Source organism: Protopterus annectens, chromosome 11.part0, assembly GCF_019279795.1.
Source record: "Protopterus annectens isolate FY-2018-M chromosome 11.part0, PAN1.0, whole genome shotgun sequence".
Lineage (NCBI taxonomy): Eukaryota > Metazoa > Chordata > Ceratodontiformes > Protopteridae > Protopterus > Protopterus annectens.
Genome location: NC_056745.1, coordinates 378279964 through 378303896, shown reverse-complemented (window position 1 = coordinate 378303896; position 23933 = coordinate 378279964). Strand labels below are relative to the sequence as shown.

At 37.8% G+C, this 23933-nt stretch overlaps 1 protein-coding gene across 1 annotated transcript in view; it reads right to left on the bottom strand.

Annotated features, from left to right (window-relative positions):
* The window catches only part of CEP290 (centrosomal protein 290), a 3346332-nt gene that overhangs the window by 2622658 nt on the left and 699741 nt on the right, over nucleotides 1-23933 (bottom strand). The window lies entirely within an intron of this gene.

Below are 23933 nucleotides of genomic sequence, written 5' to 3'. Positions count from 1 at the left end.
TATATATATATATATATATATATAAATTAGTTTGCAAATGTATTGCACAGTAACACAAAATAACTTTCTCATCCTGATATTCAAAACCAAAACAGAAATGCATTGAGATAAAACTACAAGATGTCTTTTATTAGAATACAGCCAAAAATACATTAATTATTATGGAAATTTATCAGAACACTTACTAACAAGCCATCAAAAAATGCACTTTAAAAACAGCTAAATGACACTACATAGCCAATCAAATTCAAATTTGCTGCACCTAAATAAATAAATAACACCAAAAAGTGCTTACTGGGTAACATACATAAATATCAAATAAGACATACATAATGAAAATAACCCTACACACCCTAAACAGTACCTGACTCGCTCAGTCATGGGGTACTGACCTGCACTATTTTTTTAATTGCCACTGAAGTTCTTCAGCTTACACAAATTCCTTCTAAGGACCACCTCGTGGACCTTGCATCACCTTATCAAGTGCAAAGAACCTAAAAGTAATGCCCATACACTGATTTATATGCATAAATAGGGCATTTTAAGTATGTCCTTTCTTATCATCACACGTGCTCATATATTCTTTCCATTAATGTTCTCTCTGTGTTCAATATATAAAAATATGAGAATGCCTGACATAAAGCAGCATATATAACCCCTCTTGATCCACAACTAAAATAAAATTTAGCATTAATTTGCCCATAATTAACAATATTTATATGTGGCCCTTCCAAGACAATGGGCACATTGGTGACACCATCCACATTTAAATGCTCCTGTATTATCTCTAGGGTTGTTTATATTAGGACCTATCCCTTCCATGATATTCTTCAAACTCTCTCTCTAAAATACAAAATTTTGGTTTATGCCCAAGTTTGTTAAAATTCTCCCCACTAGCACAAACTATATTCCAGTTTCTTTCAATAACAAGGAAAAAAACGTAACCAGTCAACACGGCCGTAAAACCAAATATAAAACTTTAATATAAACAGAAATACAAGTCAGTTGTATTTCTGTTTATATTAAAGTTTTATATTTGGTTTTATGGCAGTGTCGACTGGTTACATTTTTTTTGCTTGATACTTGTCCCTTTTGCATTAATCAGTCATACCTGTTTGTTTGGACTGCTTTTTCTTGAAAGAATTATTTCAATAATACCCTGAATAGACCAGGAATCAACACTGTATGTCATAATCACAGCCTTATTGTAACCAACACTTTTCATCTAAATATATGTGTAATTAACTATACTATGTTTACCAAGAAGGGACATATAACTTCCCACTCTTCTTTTTAAACAAACCTCATTCACAATATTGTCTATCAATACCTTGAGATAGCTTGACTTGATAACTTGAATGAAAGTGCTACAGGTCCCAGCGAAGTTATGGAAACTTTTGGTATTAATGAAACAACACATATGGAAGGCCCCAGTGTGATTACCAACAAAGAAGGTGACTTTAAAGTTTATAATTATTCTGAATATGTGTATGAAAGCGGCCTAATTGATGTGTTGGCTAAAGGACTTATGCTTGTCCCGAGTAAAAATGTTAATATTGCTTATCTCTTGATGGACTTTAAACTATATTTAAGAAAATTGAATTTGCAGATGGCTTTTGGGGGAAATGGCTTTTGGAATGATAATCCATTTAAAATAAGTAGCACTTTTAACCCCCCACTAAATCTACCTTAATGTTATTCGAGAAGATCTGTGAGTTAGAGTTTAGGGAATATCTGACTACAAACAAAAATAATTTTAAGAACAACTTAAATGAAAATGAAATAAGAATGTTACAAGAATTGAAGACAACTAACATTAGGGCAATGAAACCTGATAAGGGTGGTGGGGTTACTGTTTATGGATAAAGATGAGTATGTGAGAAGAATGCATAAGATACTGGATACAGACGGTTATCAGACTATCTCCCTGAATGAGCTAAACAGAGCTTATAGGAAGGTAAAATAATTTATCACAGAATTGTTTATTTGTGGACAAACAGATATAAGGCTCTTTAATTATTTAACAATGGAGTTACCCATTGCACCAGTTATGTTTGGAACTCAAAAAATTTGTAAAAATCTTAGCGATCCTCCTATGCGTCCCATAATAGATGGTAGGAATTCCATTACTTATGCTTGTGCTAAGGCAATTGATGGGTATATTAAACATATGTAGGTAAAAAAAAAACAAATCTGCAAAGATTCTTGGTCATTTTTAGAAGACATTAACAAACAAGCATTTGATGAAGATGTCCTTTTCTTGATGGTGGACATTAAAGATTTTTATACGGTAATACCACACGAGCTTGGAATTGAATGGGTAATGGATTTCTTGTTAGAAAGAGGTATGCCAGGTAATGAATTAAGATTAGTAGATGAATTGTTGAATATTGTTTTGAAGAATAACTATTTTAAATTTGAAACATATTACTTTTTATAGAAAAAAGGTATTGCAATGGATTCACCCTGTGGAGCAACTTTTGCGAATATAGTTATGGCACACTGGGAGAACCATTTTGTTTTTAACAACAGGAAACAAATGGAAAATATAAAATACTACACACGTTACCTGGATGATATTTTGATGATATAATGTTAAAAGGAGGGGTAGAAAAAGCAGAAAATATTGTAAAAATTATGAATAGTGAGTACGAATTTCTTGGAATTTACCTATAGTGCAAGAATAGATGGGATAGCCTACTTAGATGTTGACCTAAAAAAAGATTATGTGAATAAGTGCTATATTGCCAAGATCTACAGAAAATAATGCGTACTTAAACTCCTTTCTACATTACACAAGTGGTCACCCCAAATACAAAAAGAAATCGGTAGTAAAAGGGCAATTAGTACGGGCAGCTAAAATGAATAGTCAGGAAGTTCACTTCATAAATAAATGCAAAACATTAAAACATATGTTCCTGAAAAGAGGGCACCCTTATCAGTTCCTGCAATAAATAATAGTAGACGCGATTGATAAAAGACATAGAGGGCATTTTAGCCCTATATTAGGGCAGTCTGATAATTCTGGCAGTTCCAAAGGAGCACAATTGAATGTACCAGAAAAAAGGCAGAAAATGAATTCTGTAACTACTTTTAATGCATGCGTTGACCTAGTGATTTCTAGTTAAGAAAAACTGGGTAACCCTGTTAGAAAGTGGGGACTGTAGGAGCAAATTAGGTCTAACCCTAAAGTTTACTTTTAAGAGAGTTGCTAACCTCAAAAAAAGTTTGGAATATCCAAAACAAATATTTCCGAGAGTTACTGGAATGTTTAGATGTGAGGCCTGCTCATAATGTAGGTATACTGAAATAGGAGCTAACTATAGCATTAACAATAGAAGGTTTAAAACTAATAAAAAAATTTAATTGCAACTCGAAATATGTAGTTTATCTAGGGAAGTGTAATGATTGCCCATGCTTCTATATAGGCAAAACAGAACGCAAGTTAAGAGATAGGATTTATGAACATCTATACAGTATTAAGAAAGAAAAGGATAATAATGCCTTATCGAAGCTCATAAAGGAAACTCCAGGGCACACTTTGAAATTTAGAGTACTTAACCAGATAATGGTTAATGAAAGGGGTGGTTATACAAAATTACATCTTGAGAAAAAATGAATTGTGGTGGCAACTGTATACGAATGCCTACTGTTTTCCAGGTTTAAATGACCAATGCTCAATTAAATGCCTGCTTGCTTAAAATGAAAAGTTTAGGTGGATGAGGGATCTTGCAATTTATGAATTGTTTAGAAAATATTTCTAGATAATTTTAATGTTTATACTGAGCAAGTGCACTTGGCTCAGAAATGTTGAAAATGTTTATATGTAACATGATGTATATTATTTATTTATTTATTATTTTACATTTGTTAACCGGGGGTGTCTGACTGAGCCGAAAAGGCCCTTTTTCAGCAGAGGCCCAAGGAGAAAAGCTCCACATAGAAAAATTACAGATACATTTGAAATGAAAATGAAAAGTTTAGGTGGATGAGAGATCTTGCAATTTATGAATTGTTTAGAAAATATTTCTAGATAATTTTAATGTTTATACTGAGCAAGTGCACTTGGCTCAGAAATGTTGAAAATGTTTATATGTAACATGATGTATATTATTTATTTATTTATTATTTTACATTTGTTAACCGGGGGTGTCTGACTGAGCCGAAAAGGCCCTTTTTCAGCAGAGGCCCAAGGAGAAAAGCTCCACATAGAAAAATTACAGATATATTTATGTTTTTTCTATATTTCTTTCTAATGCTTTACCTTTAAATTTTAAAGGTTTTACAATTGAAAGTGATTTTAATCGTGCAACTATTTTAATTATGTGACTTCTTAAGGTATAAAGGGAGGGATAACAGTTGTTTTATTTGTCTGAAGAAGTTCATTATAATAAAGTGGGCAAAAGTGCTTACAACTGGGCTGCTGGATTTTGTCTGATTTCTACTCTAGACTGGCTCTTGTTTGTTTTTGTTTTTCAACAGTTTTTTGTCCTTTTTTTGAAGTCTGAGATAGCTTCTAACCAACATCTCCTTTAGTCTGAAACTTTCTGACATGAAAGTAATAAACTTAGATACCATCCAGGCTCTTTTACCAGGGCTCTTTTTTATATATTGGATGACAACTAGAAAAACATACCAAGGAATTAAAATAGGTGGACTCCCAATACAGTTTGAACACAAATTAATTTGTACATCCAAATAGCATAATTTCTCTTTTGAACTTTGGTGTGTAAAGCTAAAAAAATCTGTAGTGTTACTAATATAATCAGCGAATTCCTGTATCCTAGTACTATGGTCACTCCACAAAAATACAAATATCATCTAAAAACTGAACAGTGAGACTCCATAACTGACTGTATTGGGAATTTACAATGAACTTTCTTTCTTTCCAATTGCACTGTGACTATATTCGCAATAAATGGAGCACAGACAGCACCCATGGCCACACCCATTTTTTGATGAAATGTCGATCCTTCAAAATAAAAGTTATTTGACAATACAATTTCCATAAAACCCATAAGTACATCAATTTCATGAACACTAAAACTAAAACAATCAATTAACTGGTATTTGATTTTTGACTGCTGATGTCAAAGACTTATTTTCTGTTATTCCTCAGAGTCTTGGATTAGAATGGTTTATTTAGCCAATTGTTCTAGCTTCTAACTTGAAAACTGGAAAAAGAAATGTGCAAACTGGGTAATGAAAACATCAAGTATTGGAAAATTTGCACCCTGTAACTGTAGCCACTTCACATGACTCATGATATTATATTATGTTTGTTCATTTTAAATCACTACAGAAAACATGGGAGTAGTGAATCCTTAGACTAAATGGGAAAGACTAACACACCTAATAACAAAGACATGCTCATTCAGTATAAGTGTGGCAGGACGGAGACAGTAATATACTGACACTATTAGAGAGTCGTAAACAAAACCAAGAGAAATGAGTTAGCATAGAAACTCTAAAAAGGGCTAGAATCTGGTAGTAGTGAGAAAATAAGAAAAGGGTCCTGTGCATTACCAGAAATCTAGTCCAATGATGGAGCAACAGAAACCCAACAAGGCAAGAGAAGCCAGTAGAGAAACTGAAGATCCTCAAAAACAAAGAAATGGTAAGTAGTAGTAAAAGTGACATAGTTAAGAAAATGCAGAGTTCTAAACCAGTTTCTGTTTGAGAGGCCTAGAAAGCTAAAGACAAAGGGAACTCTTAAGATTTTAAGATTTGTTCAGAGACTGGAAAAGTTTCCCACTTTAGGGGAAGATACTTTAACACCTAGGGGATTAAATAATAAATTTTTATTTATTTATTTGACATTTGTTTACTGGGATGGTTCGACCGTGTCAGAAAGAACCCATTTTCAGCAGAGGCTTGGCCAGAAAAGCTCCAGTAACAGACACTACTGTACAAACATAATTAGTGGAGAAAGGCAGTAAGCTGCAATCTTAAAAGTACAATAATAGTGAATTAGCTTAAAGGTACAGTATTAGTGAATAATATATAATAATATGACTGCAAGCATACATAGGTTTACGATATCAGCTAGGTATATTTGTTAGGTGGGGTAGAGATGAGATGGTGAGCTTGGAGGGATGCAGTTAGTAAAGCAGGGATAGGGCAAGATTAGGAGGTGGGGGAATAGTAAGACAGGGTAAGGCAGGAGTAGAGGGGGTGAGAATAGACAGTATGAAAATATGAAAGAGGGAAGGAAAGAGTGGGGAAAGGGATTTAGTCAGAAATGGAGAATAAGGTTAGCTTAGGTTGTTCAAAGGGGTCACTAACAAGAGTTGTTCGTGTGTTGTCTAAGGGATGTTTTGAATCCTGGTAGGCTAGAAATACTTCTTATTGGTAGTTGGAGTGAGTTCCAAACTTTAGCGACATACTGTCAGTATAGGCTTTGTCCAGCTGTTTTAGAGTATTTGGAGATGGTGAGAAGTTTCTTATCTTCCGACCTCAGGAGTCTGTTTGGGTAGTACGGTTTGATGATGCTATTCAGAGCTGGACAGGCAAGGGGTTTGTATACCAGATTGTGTAGTATCAGCATCTGAACAAATAGTAGGTGACTGGGGAGTTCTAGCCAGTGGTGTGAGCTGGGTTTTGAAATGATGGCAAATTTGGCCACTTTATTATAGCACTGTTCAATGTTGCACCTAGTTGAATTCTGCAAAATTGGTAAGTATAGGTGCTCTGTAGAGTAGAGAGGGTAGAAGGAAAGTTTTTGTGAGGGTAGTTTTGGTTGATGAGTTTAGAGAGTTTGTTTTTCTATAGAGTGTGCCAAGCTTCTGGTAGGTTTTCTTTATATTTTGTTGAACATGGAGATCAAACTTTAGATGATCATCTATGACATCATCTAGCAGTTTAGTGTGGAGGACTATTTCAATGGTGATGTTGTCTAGAGAGTGGATTTTGAAATAATTTGGGCCAGTACACATATTTTTTGACAGGAAAAGAGGCATTTTGGTCTTTTTAGGGCTAAGGAATAGCTGACAGTTAGTGAGCCATGATTCTACAGCAGAAAAAGTTTGTTGTTTCAGGGTAGGAAGTTGGGTGAATGTTGGAGAGGTGCAGATTATTTTGGAATCATAAGCATATTGTATGAGTGTTCCACTTGAAGCAGCAGTACATAGCTCGTTTGTAAATATGTCAAATAATAGGGGTCCTAAGATAGATCCTTGTCGGACTCCAGTGGGGTAAACTAAGAAGGGGGAGATTTTGTTTGTCCATTTTACTGCTTGCTTTTGATCAAATAAGTAGCCATGGAACCATTTTAGGGTGGGAGGGGTAAGGCCTAAGTTGGAGAGCCTGTTCAGGAGTTCTGAATGTTAGACGGTGTCAAATGCCTTTCAGAGGTCAAGAAATAGAGCAGATACAAAGAATCTGGATTCTCTAGCTCTGTTTATTGATTCAGTGAAGTCAACAAGGGCTGTTGATGGCTGATTCCAAGATGGCAGATGTACAGTGAACACCCGCTCCATGTAGCTCCAGGCAAAGGTTAATTCATACTAACCAAAAGATGACTTACTACTGAGAAGAGGGGATAACTTTGAAGACAATTGGATTATGCAGTGAAAGTGCTCTTGAGTATTCATAATCCTGAGAAAAATCATTAAACTAACCGGTGGGTAGCAACAGGACTTTCCATCAAATGTGAGTGTGGGCCTGAACTAACACTGCATTCTGAATTGCAATTCGTTACCTGGAAATGTTGAAGATATCGAAAGAAATAGAAATGGAGACTCAGATCACCAAAACAAAACTCTCAGCAATAGCCTCTCCTGAAAAAGAAGTCTTATCCAAAAGACAAAAAACAATTAAACAACAAGAAACCACCAAACCAATGGCGAGCAAGTGTGCACATGGAGGAGCTTAAACAAGCTCTTCTTCCTCAAAAAAAAACTAAATACCGCAAAACAAACCAAACTTGAAAAAAGAAGCCGGCAAGATGATAAACCTCAGCAGATGCACCAATTCCAGACACAGTGATGTTGATAAACTGCAAGTAAAATTTATTTTAAGCTCAACAATAATAGGCTTTTCGTCAGTGTCCCACACTAACTTCATCAGAAAAACAAACAACACATTCCAACTTACACCTTAATAAAAGGCTCATAAATCACATGACTACTTAGCAATTAAGCCAATACATTCACAACACCTGCTCAAACCCTTCCCTGAGAACTCAACCTTACTGAACAAGCAGTAAAAGGAATATCCATACTTTTGTAAGCCATGCTAAAATAGATAAAAATAGATGCAGAAATTAAAATGGATGCAATCTGCAAAAATAAATACAATAAAATTACCTAACCAAACTTCTTAATTTTAAAATACAAGAAATGGATAACATTCCATTTAAGCCTGGATAATGATAAGCTTCTAGTTTTAGCTGCCAAATTAATTCCTTTTGTTCTAAAAGTAACATATCTGGACCCCCCCCCATTGGAAGGAACTACCTGATCAATAACTGAAACAGTAAATTCATGACCCGGGTATTCCTTAACATGCCTGGCAAGCGCATTCTCCATCTTCTCTTTTTTGATGAATTCTTTCCATCATAAAGAAAAATTGGAGTATTTTAAGATTAGACATGCAAGGTAACTGACAGTTTGAGATCACACCCAAAGTGGTGTTTAGGAGGGGGTTGAATCTGAAGAGTATTTTACAGATGAAATTGAACCATGTCCCGGTTAGGGGGATGTACAAATGCAATATGTGTAAATACTGTAGGTTTATTAAAGCAGGGACCTATTTTAGTATTGGGAAGACCAAATACCCCATCAGGGGTAGATTTAACTGTACCAGTTCACATGTGGTATATTTGGCTAGGTGCTCTTCATGCCCGGTGTTTTATATACAAAAAACTGATAAGAAACTTCAAGAACGCCTTTATGAACACCTTTATGTCATCAAAAAAGAGAAGATGGAGAATGCGCTTGCCAGGCATGTTAAGGAATACCCGGGTCATGAATGTACTTTTTCAGTCATTGATCAGGTAGTTCCTTCCAATAGGGGCGGGGTCCCGATATGTTACTTTTAGAACAAAAGGAATTAATTTGGCAGCTAAAACTAGAAGCTTATCATTATCCAGGCTTAAATGGAATGTTATCCATTTCTTGTATTTTAAAATTAAGAAGTTTGGTTAGGTAATTTTATTGTATTTATTTTTGTAGATTGCATCCATTTTAATTTCTGCATCTATTTTTTTATCTATTTTAGCATGGCTTACAAAAGTATGGATATTCCTTTTACTGCTTGTTCAGTAAGGTTGAGTTCTCAGGGAAGGGTTTGAGCAGGTGTTGTGAATGTATTGGCTTAATTGCTAAGTAGTCATGTGATTTATGAACCTTTTATTAAGGTGTAAGTTGGAATGTGTTGTTTGTTTTTCTGGTGAAGTTGGTGTGGGACACTGACGAAAAGCCTATTATTGTTGAGCTTAAAATAAATTTTACTTGCAGTTTAACAACATCACTGTGTCTAGAATTGGTGCATCTGCTGAGGTTTATCGTCTTGCTGGCTTCTTTTTTCATGCTCTTCTTCCTCTTTAGACAGCAGTACAAAACTTTTCAGAGCAACTCGGTAAAACAATGAACCAGATAGCAAAACGCATGGACCTTACTGAAAACAAAACAGGCTACTCAATTTCAAAATTTTCTACAGATAAAGAGTTTTAGTCTCCAAAGTAAGTTAGGAACTGGCATCAACATGTGCTCAGAAACAATATAAATCCCAAAGCCATCCCCATTCATAATCCCGGCTAATATCAGGAATCTCAAATTAAACACCATTTTAAAGCAAAAAAAGTAAGAGCTTTCAGGATTTGATGAAAACTCAAAACCTGGATGGGGTCTATTTTTACTTTAACCTATTCACTTAAGTCTCAACATCAGAATAAATAATAAAATGATAGACTTAACAGACTATCCATTAATCAAGGAGTGTACTGTCTGGGATATCTATAAACATAAAGAGGGAACTCTGCAAGAACTGCAGGATGCCTTAGGTGTTCAATAAAAAATACACCATCACTCTACGCCAGATTAGGGAGACCATTTCACTTATGATCAGACATATAGTTATTAATGGGTCTGAAGAAAATAGACTAATAGACATTATGGAAAACATATAACAGAAAGAAAACATTTTCCAATACCTATAAATTTATTAGTGCCATTAAATATGAAAACTCAGTGCTATACTGCATCTACTGGGATGACAGGGGAAGCACACTTACAGAGGAACAGAAACTCAAAGCATTAAACCACATGATAAATTTTGCCTCATTCAAAAAACTGTTATATATGCAGCTAATGATTAACAATAATACTTATTACACCCCCACAATTTTGAATAAATTTGATTCTAAAGTCTCTCCATCATGCTCTTGCTGCTCATTTCTGCAAGCAGACCTTCTACATGTGCTTTGGTTCTGCAAATATGCACAAAATCTGTAGTGCTCTCTTCATAGGTTCATAGGTGTGTACTAGGCTAATGGCCCCAGGGCCTTTACAAGCCTAGCCATAGGATTACAACCTGACCTTAGTGCCCAGTGCCTCTGTTGAGTACAGCTACTAGAGTTATCCCCGGGATGAATTTTCTATTTCCCATCCACTCATCAAGATTTCTCTTAAAGAGGGTCAGTGAGGTGCTCTGCTTGACATGTATGGGAAGTCTATTCCATAGCATGGCCAGTCTCTGGGTTATGAACCTGTCCCTCCAGTACGTTCTGTTGATTGTGGTAATGAGGCTGATGTCTCTAGAGCATGTGGTGCAGAGGGATTGGGATTTCTTTAGATGTAGCATTTCTAACAGAGCTGGGTCAGACATAGATTTGTAAGTCAAGAATAGATCGCTTCTACGTAGGCGATATGAGACAGAGAATAGTTGGGAGTTTTTTGACTCTGTCCATATAGGACAAGTGTTTAAGGCCTAGGATCCTCTTTGTGAGGTACTTTTGCAGCCTCTCCAGTTTTTGAAGGTGTTTAGTGAGGTACATGCCAAATGGGGCATTGCACTCGATGACTGGCCAAATGAGGGAAGAGTAGAGGGAGACAATGACTTCTTTCTTCCTGGATGCAAAACCCTTAGTAATGAGATGTACCGCAAAGAAGGACTTTCTGACCACAGTGGTAATGTGGTGATCAAAAGAGAGGTGGCTGTCAACCTGTGTTCCCAGATCTCTTATAACGCCTTCTGTGTGCAGTGGACTACCATCAATGTGGTAATTTATGGGAACTGGGTTTTTCCCAAAGGGGACGACAACACATTTTTTGGCAATGAGCTTAAGGCCATGGTTCTGACACCAGTCATTGGTCTCAATGAGGCCATTCTTGTAGGATGTCAACATCACTTGGGAAGTTAATAATAGCTCCTAACTTGCAATCGTCTGCAAACATTGTCAGCCAGAGTCTCTTCATATTGGCTTGGACTTTAGAGAAGTAGATACCAAACAGGAGAGAACCCAGGACCGAACCCTGTAGGACTCCACACGTGACCAGTCTGCAGTCTGACTTGGAGTCAGCTACTTTCACACTGTGGGTTCCATCTGTGAGCCAGTTTGCAACCCAACTTGTAATATAGGGGTTGATGCCAAGCTTAGTGAGTTTTTCTATGATTCCTGAGTTGGGAATGGTATCGAAGGCCTTGGCCAGATCAAGGCAGGCTGTATGCACTACCCTGCCTTTATCCACATCTCTGGTGACTGACTCAAAGAAGTTGACCAAATTGAGCAGGCATGATCCACCCTTCACAAAACCAAACTGTGTGGGATCTAGAGTTTGGAGATTCCCTATATCCTTGTTTATTAGGTCCATGAAAATGCATTCCACAGCTTTGCATATCAGACTTGTCAGGTTAATGAGGAGATAGTTCCCAGGGACTGTAGTCCCTCCTCCTTTGTGGAGAGGGATGACTGTAGCAGTGTGCAATTAAGTAGGGACAAAGCCTGAGGTGAGGCTGAACAGGGCACACAGGTGATGTGCCAGTTAACGCTGTAGTTCATGGAGAACACAGCCAGGGATATTGTCAGTTTCCATAGAAGCTATATTCTTGGCCTTGGACAGTGCTGTTTAACCTGTGCAGCAGTAATACTGGGTGCCTGGCAATCCACTGGTATTGTGATTGGTCCTTTGGGAGGGGGGTAAAGTTGGCACTGAATCTGTCAGCCAGTATATTGGCAATATCTGTTGGCGCAGTATAGGAGGTACTATTGTGCAGTAGCTCAGAGCAAATCTGGTATTGCAGTGGAGATTCTTTACATAACTAACCATAGAAGGCTTTGAGGTTGTCTTTACTATCTGCTGCAATTCTGTCTACATAGCTAGCTTTAGAGGATTTGATGAGAGCTCTCAACTTTTTGTTGAGGCTGATAAAGGAGTTTTTCCAGTCTTGGGACTTCACCTTATTCCACATCAGTTTACTACTCCTGTTGTAGAGTTTGCTTATGGCAGGGGACCACCAGATTGGCTTCCTTTTTTTTGGAGGAGTGTCTTGGTTCTACTGGGTATGGCGAGATCTAGGGTATGATTAGAAAAAATGGGATACCATAAATCAACCCTTTCCTGGGAATTAGCTATCATTCACATTACTGACTTAAAATTTTCCAAAATGGAACTTCATATCTTAATTACGTTGTGCATACTAATTAAATTATATATAACCAAAAATTGATTAGATCGTACTAACTTTCATGGAAGGGTTTTACAGACATTCTCTACCATCCCTATAGCAGTTCTCTACCAGCAAGTTGCATCTGCAAACGTCTGTGGCCGGTTTACTTCAAGTACAGGAACATTACAGTTTGTCAGCTAATACAAACACTGTGGGGCATTCCTATAGCAGTTCTCTACCAGCAAGCTGCATCTGCAAAAGTCTGTGGCCGGTTTACTTCAAGTACAGGAACATTACAGTTTGTCAGCTAATACAAACACTGTGGGACATCCCTATAGCAGTTCTCTACCAGCAAGCTGCATCTGCAAATGTCTGTGGCCGGTTTACTTAAAGTACAGGAACATTACAGTGTATGTTAATGATTTAACCCTTCTATGATTGTAAATTTCATTAGAATGTATTCAGGGAGTGCACACTACTGGTAACCCCCACCCCCACCAGAGATCTCTCTAAACTCAACACTTTCTAGTTTGGAATCATTGTTTTACTCAGTCTTCTCCTTCTCAATACACTTGTCCATATTTCTCCCACACCATACTCACTCCTGGCATAAGGTTTATATTTCTCTAAGAATTTCTAGTCTACAAAATTGTCAGCTGCATATATACTTTTCACAGTACCTGGTAGTCTAAGTGACTGTTCCTTGCTGTGCAGTTATAGAACTTGGCTCTGCAGTTATTTCTGTTTTTGCCCTCCCCTTTTGTACCTCATTTCTTCTACTGCTGTCTTCTGAATTTGCTGAACTCTACTCAGTTATAAATCTCCTTTCCTTCTAGCTGCTCTTCCGCTAGACCTTTCTTTTTACCTTGTTCTGTCTCTCATTAGTTTTATTTTTTTCTAAGGACTGTAAAATCCAGTAGCAGTGTATCTGTCATTCTCTCTCTCTCATTTGGTGAATATTACCTCGCTCCTCCTGCAGAAACTCCAATTACAAGCTAGCAGAACTGTTAGAAAAATATGTATTAGTGTATGTATTAGTAATATGCTTAGTGCATTTAAGGTTTGAAAAGGGTTAACACATTTATTCTATTTCACACTGCATAAATCTGTACAAACTGCAGAAGTTTTCCAATCTTGTATTGTCATGAAATATGCGCAGTTATAATCTTTGCTTATGCTCTGGAAATTTACAGGGAAGCAGATAATTTCTGCTTGTGTCAGGAAAATAATAAATAGATGTATCACTTGCATTAATGTTATGAGATTTAGACAAGGAGTTTCACTTATGCTGTGAGAAAATACACAGCTGCAGAAGCTATTGATAATAAGAACAAAGACTGCTTGAAAATATGAACTGCAATCAGCGTTTACTTGTGTCTAAGCTAGAAAAGTACCTTGAAATGTAACACATGTATTAGAACTACACAATTGAAGCTTGTAGTGGGCTAATGCCCCCAAGGTCAGGTTGTTTTTCTCAAATGTTTTTCATAAATCCAGTCATGTCAGCAGAAAATCTGAGTAACATCTGCTGTAGAACAATACAGAAAGTTGTGTTTAATTACATCGACTATAGAAAGCAACGTTTTGTAGAACAGTATAAGAAGAGCATACTTCCTGTTAGTAGTTAGGCAAAATCCTGTATTTGCATGTTTTTGTCTCCTTGCAGCAAGTAATTAAATGCCATATCTGAACCTTGCGTGAATTGGTCTTTGAAGATTTTTCCTTTGACAGATTGGTCCTTTGGACCAGAAACCCTCACTTCGCCTCGGATCAGATGGGCCAGGTGGCTTGAAACCGTATGGGGAAGAAACCACATTGGTTCTTCTTATTTGAAAAGCCCTCCGACTGAATTGTCGTACAAAAGAGGCCAGCCACTTTCTGATCTGCGACTGAAGGATGGGTTTTGACAAACCAGGTGATCAATCACGAAGGCTCAGGTAAGGTGACTCTACTTTTTCTGTTTTAGATCAGGGACTAGATATGTATTGTTTTTGTCAAGACTGTATTTTTACAAGTCAGGGACAGAAAGATTACTGTCTTCTCATAGATCAGGGAAAACAGAGTAGGTAGGTAGTCATTCTGAAAAGACTATAACAAAATCTGTGGTACCACATTAAAAATAAGAGAGGTTACATAACGATTAAAAGGGTAGAACAAAATGGGTAATAACTGCACAAAAAGACCCCAAAATCCGCCGTTAACCGAAGACGCAAAATACATGCAGTCGCAGCACGCTGATAATATTAAATACTATTCAAAATGGGTTAATAAGTATGAATTCGACGGTAAATTAGAAAAATCCTCGCTTGTCAAACAGCTCAAAACCGATTCCAAAGGTCGGGTAAAAATCAACGCCACTTAGGAATTCCTCAGGCACACAGGTGGATTGAGGAGGTAAACCGTAGGGAACAAAAGAATAATAATTCAAAAGCAATGTTTTTAGATAAGGAGGACAATAACTTAGTGATAGCATCGGCCCCTCCACCTCCCTTACCAGAATACGAAGCAAGTGAACAGGTTAGTCTACCCCCACGATATCCTGTTGTCACTGAAAATAGAGACATTACAAGAGCAAAACTGTTTATTAGAGATCCCATCGAGACCAGGTCTCGAACACGGGCAGGTAACTCAAAAGGAGACATTGAGTTATATCAAATGGTTAGGAATTCACGATCTGAGTGAAGAAGAAATATGTCCACTTATAGAAGTACCTAATCTTCAGGCGGGGCAAGAAGGTCAGGATCCAACTATTCTAGCGTATAGACCCTGGACTCCGGAAGATATCCGGAAAGCCACTGAGGGAACTCCCCATCCAAAAGTTAATTTTAGAAAGTTCTCAGAAGATTTACAAGGAATGAGGCTAAGTTCTAATTTAAACGGAGAAGAGGTAGAAAAAGTAGTTAGACAAATTGTGGGACCAGATTGGCACATGATTAGTGGCAAATGGAATCCCCGTGACATTGCACACAGACCCTCCCACATAACAGCGCAGAGCTAGACAACAGAGTAAAAGGTCTTACAGACCGCATCTCTGAGAAATGGAAATCTAGGGCAGACTGGACTTGCATTAATCAATGCATCCAACAAGAAGGTGAAACTGTTGACAGATATTATGCCAGACTATTAGAATGTTTTAATAACCACTGTGGAATGCAGGTTCCTGAAGATCAGACACAAGGTTCCCCATATGAACAGCAGTTAAAGAATGCATTTTTGAAAGGCAGTATTGCGCCCATAAGCAGTTTTATTACAAAACACATGGTAGATCATCGTACAAGCCGGTTACAGTCATTACTTGAATATGCTAGGCATGCCAAAAGGCATTTTAATAGCAAAAAGAAAAAGAAAGGCCAAGTATTTTCTGTAGAAGATGGAGCAGAAGTTTATGTAGTACAGTCCAGGAAAAAGGGCAAGAGAAATGCCCAGGGAGACAAGCAATCTGATCAGCGATCAGAGGACTTTGAAGGGCAAAAGAAAAGGGGTGAATGTTTTAAATGCAGCAAAAAGGGACATTTGGCAAGGGATTGCAAGAAAAACAAGGCAACCACAGAAGACAAAGAGGGTGAGGACTGACTATATGATAGTCAGGAATCAGTGGAAGGGAATAGGAGAGAAAGGACAGATGACAATGTGATAGAAGGAGTAGAGGATGTGACAGAAGAGATAGAGGAAGTGCAGGAAGAACAGTGAAGAAAATGAAATATTAGACCTAGCTTTATTGAGCCTGGAGCTCTATTTAGCAGACACAAAACCAGAAGTTACACTTTTGGTAGAAGGGAGGGAAGTCAAATTCTTGTGTGACTCAGGGGCATCACGAACATTGCTACATCCTTCCAAACTGCCAGAAAACTCAGAGTCACCTGATTACATACTAGTAAAAGCAGCTAATGGACAGCTGTACTGGGAGCCCCTCTCCCATAACATTGCAATAACTGATCCTGTTTCAGGATTAACTCAGAAAAGCAAAATTGTTGTTTCTGCAAAATGCCCAGTAAACCTCTTGGGCAGAGACCTTATGCAGCTATTTGGTATAGCAGTAGTCCCAACCATGCAGGGTATGGAAGCACAGCGACAAATTGATACCTATGCAGTACAATCGGAGGGCGAAATGTTTTATTGGTATAGCCAGGACTTGGTTACGACTGGTCCAGGGGCTGTGACCGAAGAATTGATGAACATAGCCATCAGCAAGTTCCCCTCCCTTGACATTGATAAGCAACACTTGTTGCACTGTACCCTGTATTATTGTAACACGCCAGGACCTGATAAGGAATATGAGCAATAATTGTTTAGAAATCATGCAAACAGATTGATATTACGTAATCTGTACTGGGACACGGAAGGGAACAGTGTAGCCAGCTGTTCATTGCCCCAGGAGTTCTTTACACTTTATAAATCTAATCGATTACCACATGTTAGCTTAACCAAGGACAGAAACATAGAATGGGCAGACTTAGGAGAAAAAGTTACGAGATGGGAAAGGCAGACAGAATTAGAACTGTCAGAACAAGGAATACAAATACAGAGGCTGAATTGGATAACTCAGACCCACCCAGCCGTGCACTTGCAGTCTAGCAAGGACAGCTGATTAGCACTCCTATTAAAGGAGGAAGAGAATGCCTTACAGAATATACCAGAAACTCTCTGGTCAACAGGAAAGTCAGACGTAGGACTTATTCGTACAGCGCGACCAGTTACTATCACGCCAAAGTCAGCATTTAGACCACAGAAAAGACTGTATCCCTTAAGAAAAGATGCAGAGGTAGGAATCAAACCTATTATAGCAGCTTTACTTAAGGAAGGGGTACTGGTGGAATCTCCCGATTCACCATATAACACACCCTTATTTCCTGTTAAGAAAGCAAATGGAGAATGGCGTATGGTCCAAGATTTACAAGCTGTAAATGACGCAGTGATACCAAGGACACCTATAGTGCCAGACCCACACACCCTGTTGAATGATTTAAAACCTCAACAGAAATATTTTTCTGTGGTAGATATCAGCAATGCGTTCTTTTCGATACCGATACACCCTGACAGCCAGTATTGGTTTGCGTTCACATTTCAGGGGAAAAGGTATACATATACGAGGCTACCACAGGGATATTGTGAAAGTCCAACAATATTCTCACAAGAAATGGCAAGCAACTTGGCGGGATTTACCCCACCAAAAGGCAGTCAGATTTTACTTTATGTTGACAATATCCTACTGGCGGCCCCCACCCAGCAAGATTGCAAAGAAGATATCATAGCGCTATTACAATTTTTAGCCGCTGAAGGACATAAGGTAAACAAAAATAAACTACAGCTTTGGAAAAAACAAGTCAAATACCTAGGATATGTGATATCCAAAGAGGGTAGAACATTAGATGAGGACAGAAAAGTAGTAATTTTGCAAGCACCAAAACCCACTACCAAGAAGGAAATGATGTCCTTCCTGGGTACAACTAATTTTTGCCGGAGCTGGATTCCAAACTATGCTTTGGAATCTGCACCTCTGACTGACCTGATATATAAAAAGCCTATGGCAGCACATGATTTGTTACAATGGACACCAGAGGCAGAATCTGCATTCTGCAAACTGAAACAGTTAATAGCGTCCTCATTAGTTCTGGGATTACCGAACTACCATAAACGTTTTTTCCAAACTGTAGATTGTAAGCAAGGTTATATGACATCAGTGTTAACACAACAGCATGGGGACAAGCAATGCCCCATTGCTTATTATTCATCACAACTAGACCCAGTGGCACGGTCTTTACCTCACTGTGTACAAGCGGTAGTTGCAGCTGCAATGGCAGTACAGGCTTCAGCTTCAGTAGTTTTATTCCACCCTCTCACTTTGAGAGTGCCTCATGCAGTCGCAATTATTTTACTGCAAGAGAAGGTAGCATATCTTTCCCCTGCTAGGCATCTTTCCTGTATGACTATATTGTTGAGCCAACCTCACGACAATTGAATGATGCACGACTTTGAACCCTTCTACCTTGCTCCCAACCCCTGCAGATGGCACACCACATCACTGCCTGCAGGTGATTCAGCAAAAAACACTACCTAGAAAAGATCTCACAGATGTCCCCTTGGACGATGCCGAGGTGACATACTAAGTGGATGGTTCGTGCAAAAGGGGTCCTGTAGGACAGAACCTAGTAGGATATGCAGTAGTTTCTGATACTGAGATTATAGAAGCAAAACCTTTATCACACAACCTATCTGCACAGACAGCAGAACTGATTGCCTTGACACGGGCATGTACCTTAGCAAAGGGTAAATGTGTGAACATTTTTACTGACAGCCAGTACGCTTTTTCTACTGTACATGTTTTTGCGCAACAGTGGAAAAACCGAGGAATGATAACATCTACTGGCAAACCTATCAATCATGCACAGTTTATTCTAGATCTTTTAGAATCTATTCAGTTACCTCAGAAAGTAGCTATTTGTAAATGCACAGCTCATACCAAGGAACAAGATAGGATTTCAAAAGGTAATGCGAGAGCTGATACAGCTGCAAAACAGGCAGCTTCAGAAGTATTTCTTTTGAATGAGGAACTACAACCCTCTGAGATTTTAGACTCAGAAATGTTAAAGACAATGCAGACAACTCACTATGCAAGTTGAGAAACAAAGATGGGTAAAACGAGGAGCAATTCTCGAAAAGGGGCTGTACATCTCTAAAGAAGGGAAACCGATATTACCATCTAATTTATTTAGATATGCAGCTTTGTTGAGCCATGGGCAATGCCATGTCTCAACAGGGGGGATGGTACAGCTGGTGAACCGAGTGTTCACGACATATGGATTCACCAACTATTCTAAAAAATTTTGTTTGATGTGCCACATTTGTAACAAACATCATGCACAAGGGGCGTTAAAGCCCAAGCAAGGGAGTTTCCCTACACCACCGTATCCGTTTCATACTATCTGTATGGATTTCATAGAATTGGACAAATATGAAAATAAGAAGTATTGTCTTGTCATTGTAGATATGTTTTCCAGATGGGTGGAAGCCTTTCCGACCAAAAATCCAGATGCGGCTACAGTAGCGAAAATCCTTGTTAAAGAAATCATCCCTAGATTCGGCATTCCAGAAAGGATCTACAATGACAACGGTACACACTTTGTAAACCAAACCATACAACAGTTAAGTAAACATTTTGGTATTTCTTTAAAGAATCATTGTGCATACCATCCGCAATCTGCAAGGCTAGTTGAGAGACATAATGGGATTTTAAAGAATAAACTAAGGAAATTAATAGCAGAAACAGAAAAGAATTGGGTGAACTGTCTGCCCCTGGCACTGTTGAGCATGAGAACTGTTACGAATGCAAAAGGATTGAATCCTTTTGAAAAACTATTTGGAAGAGCTTATTATACACCTCAGTGGAAACCTCTCATGCCCGCAGACCAGGAAGCCGACTGTACACTAGCAGAGTATATGAGAAATTTGTTGAATTCTAAATATCTGTTGCAGTCAAATTCTGTTTCAGATAAAGAACAAACCGAGACATCGGAAGTGGCAGTGGCCCCTGGGGAGTGGATCTGGGTGAAAACACTCAAAAAGAGAAACTGGATGACACCAAAGTGGGAAGGTCCATATCAGGTGCTCCTGTCGACACCTACTGCAGTTAAAATTGCAGAGTGGGCCTCGTGGAGCCACCTGACACACTGCAAACTAGTTAAGAACTTTGAACTGGACAAAAATCTTGTCACATGTCGAGAGCAAAAATGATAGAATCCGGAAAAATCCAAATAAAACTACTCGGAAGAGTTGGAGAAAACAGGAATGCAGAACAACCATTTCCTCAGAAGTATTGCATAATCATCCTGTTAACTGCACTAGTGACAATAATCTTTTTGTTGTGGCGATTCCTTTTCCCAGCCACACAAACTGAACTGAATAAATGTGAAGCGTTGCTCATAGACTGGCACCCAAACTTCAACACTTACCAGGCCATCAAATATGTGCATGCTGAGACTTTCAATGTTTCGAACTGCTGGATTTGCACAGCTTTGCCGACAGCATACGGGGGATTATTAATGACTTCAGTCCCCCTAGGAGTCAACGAGACCTGGGAAAACTTGATCTATGATACATCAACTTTTACATCACAAGATAAAATAGCATTACACTTGTCTGTTCCACAAAAAGGGACTGTGTGTTTTTATAAAAATTATACTGTTCAGGTGGGTTGGAGCAATTGCAATGTGACTGTTCCTTATAGATGCTACACTAAAGCTAATAACGCAGGTTCTTATTGTAATACACACTATGATTCATTTTTTGAATTGATGCACAAAACAGTTGATGAAGTAAAACATGATTCTGTTCTTTATAAACAACTGTCTATAATTGATAGAAAAATGTTTCATGCATGACAAGTGTATATTCATAGTAAAGTTACTACTAAAGTAGAGGATTGTTATTTTGTATGTGGTAGGAAAGCATACAAGTGGTTACCTGAGAATTGGTCCGGCAGTTGTTTTTTGGGCTACCTGGTTCCGGCCATATGACACATGGCAGTCTTACCTCAAGGAAAAATTCGGAATGTCCGAGAGGTCGTCAAGAAACCTGTAAATCCAGTGGGGCAAATCGATGCACGCTGGAGGCGATAAACTGACACACATGGACTTGAGTGACAGTGTTATATCGTGGGCAGGCATATCACCAGCATATAGAGCAGTGAAATCGATCTGGGAGCTGAGAAAACTGTCTAAACTTCTCGAAGTAATGAGCAATGCAACTTTTTCTGCTCTAGAATTGGTGACTGATGAACTGAATGCCATGAGAACTGTAGTGCTTCAAAACCGCATTGCTCTCAACTTCACCCTAGCGGCGAGAGGCGGTACTTGCGCTTTAATCCAGGAGGAGTTCTATTCGTATATTCCTGACCATAAATACGAGATAGACAATCACCTTGAGGTAATTCAGCAAGTGTCGGACATGACCAAACCAGGACCAAACCCACTGACGGACTTTTTCCAGAAATGGTTTGGGGGTGGGGTACTATCCTAATGAACATCCTGATTGCCATTTGTGTAGGAATGATCCTACTGGGAGTATGTGTTTGCTGTGGCATCCCCTGCATGAAAAGACTAATCAAAGACCTTATAGACATGTCAGTTTCAGAAACCTTATATCAAGGTGCTGAGTTTGAAGAAATGTTAAAACACTGAAAATGCTTTCATAAGTTTAAACTGACTCTCTTAACTGCAAATCCTGAGTAGGAAGAGGTTAGGGGAAGAAAAACTGTTTATGCTTATTTTGAAAGTAGAATAAAAGTATTAAAAAGGAGGAAATTTTAGAAAAATATGTATTAGTGTATGTATTAGTAATATGCTTAGTGCATTTAAGGTTTGAAAAGGGTTAACACATTTATTCTATTTCACACTGCATACATCTGTACAAACTGCAGAAGCTTTCCAATCTTGTATTGTCATGAAATATGAGCAGTTATAATCTTTGGTTATGCTCTGGAGATTTACAGGGAAGCAGTTAATTTGTGTCAGGAAAATAATAGATGTATCACTTGTATTAATGTTATGAGATTTAGACAAGGAGTTCCGCTTATGTTGTGAGAAAATGCACAGCTGCAGAAGCTATTGATAATAAGAACAAAGACTGCTTGAAAATATGAACTGCAATCAGCGTTTACTTTTGTCTAAGTTAGAAAAGTACCTTGAAATGTAACACATGTATTAGAACTACACAATAGAAGCTTGTAGCGGGCTAAATCCCCCAAGGTCAGGTTGTTTTTCTCAAATGCTTTTCATAAATCCAGTCATGTCAGCAGAAAATCTGAGTAACATCTGCTGTAGAACAATACAGAAAGTTGTGTTTAATTACGTCAACTATAGAAAGCAATGTTTTGTAGAATAGTATAAGAAGAGCATACTTCCTGTTAGTAGTTAGGCAAAATCCTATATTTGCATGTTTTTGCCTCCTTGCAGCAAGTAATTAAATGCCATATCTGAACCTTGCGTGACTTCGTCTTTGAAGTTTTTTTCCTTTGACAAGAACATTTCAAATACACCTCACTCAGACCGGCGCCATTTTAAACTATTCTAGCCTGTTCTGCCTGCTGTTTTGGCATCTTCCAGTAGTGTGACCTCCATGTAAGTTCTGTTAAATGTATTTTTGTTTTCTCTATAGAAATCCAAGGATTCTCAGAATATGTGCTAATTATTTGTTATAAACAGTAAAATATGCCACCATTTACAAGCGTATACATTTAAAAAGTTATGCTGAACACCTGGTCTTGGTATCAAACTGAACTCTGCTTATGCATTACTGTTTTAAGATGATTTATTATTATTTTTTGTTTGTTTTTATTGTGACTTTATTGATCATTTAGCTCATATTATTGAAACTACTTTGTAACTATCACTGTTTTAAAGGAAGATACTGTGCTTTATCAGCTGTATTCCCAATTAACAGCAAAATGATTTAACTGCTTACTATATGCTTAAACTGGGATGTAATGTAATTCGTTATAGTTTGCAGACATTCAGCTGCTATAGTGTAGTAATGACCTGTACTATATATTCTGTTATAGGTAATACTGTCATATGTCAGAGTGACAGTTTTACCCAGGCCAAGCTGGATATTGTATATTAATCTTGGTTGAGCACTATATATATATATATATATATATATATATATATATATATATATATATATATATATATATATATATATATGCCTAGATGCTTGTTGTATTTGTTTGAACAGATTTTTAGTGTCAAATTACTGCACAGAGTTTTTAATTTAACTCAGTAACTGTAATGTTATCAGGATGTTCTACCCATTTCCTTGCACTCCTTTCTTATATTGCACTAATTATAAATGCAGTCCTACCTTCTCTAACACTCCCCTTATCAGCTTTTCTTAATCTTCTTTTTTTTATTTCCATTTACAGTTGTCAGCTAATACAAACACTGTGGGGCATCCCTACAGCAGTTCACTACCATACCTATAGCAGTTCTTTACCAGCAAGCTGCATCTGCAAAAGTCTGTGTCAGGTTTACTTAATGTACAGGAACATTACAGTGTATGTTAATGATTTAACCCTTCTATGATTAATTTCATTAGAATGTATTCAGGGAGTGCTCACTACTGGTAACCCCCAACCCCACCAGAGATTTCTCTAAGCCCAACACTTTCTAGTTTGGAATCATTGTTTTACTTAGTCTTCTCCTTCTCAATACACTTGTCCATATCTGTCCCAGTCCATACTCACTCCTGGCATAAGGTTTCTATTTCTCTAAGAATTCCTAGTCTACAAAACTGTCAGCTGCATAGATACTTTTCACAGTACCTGGTAG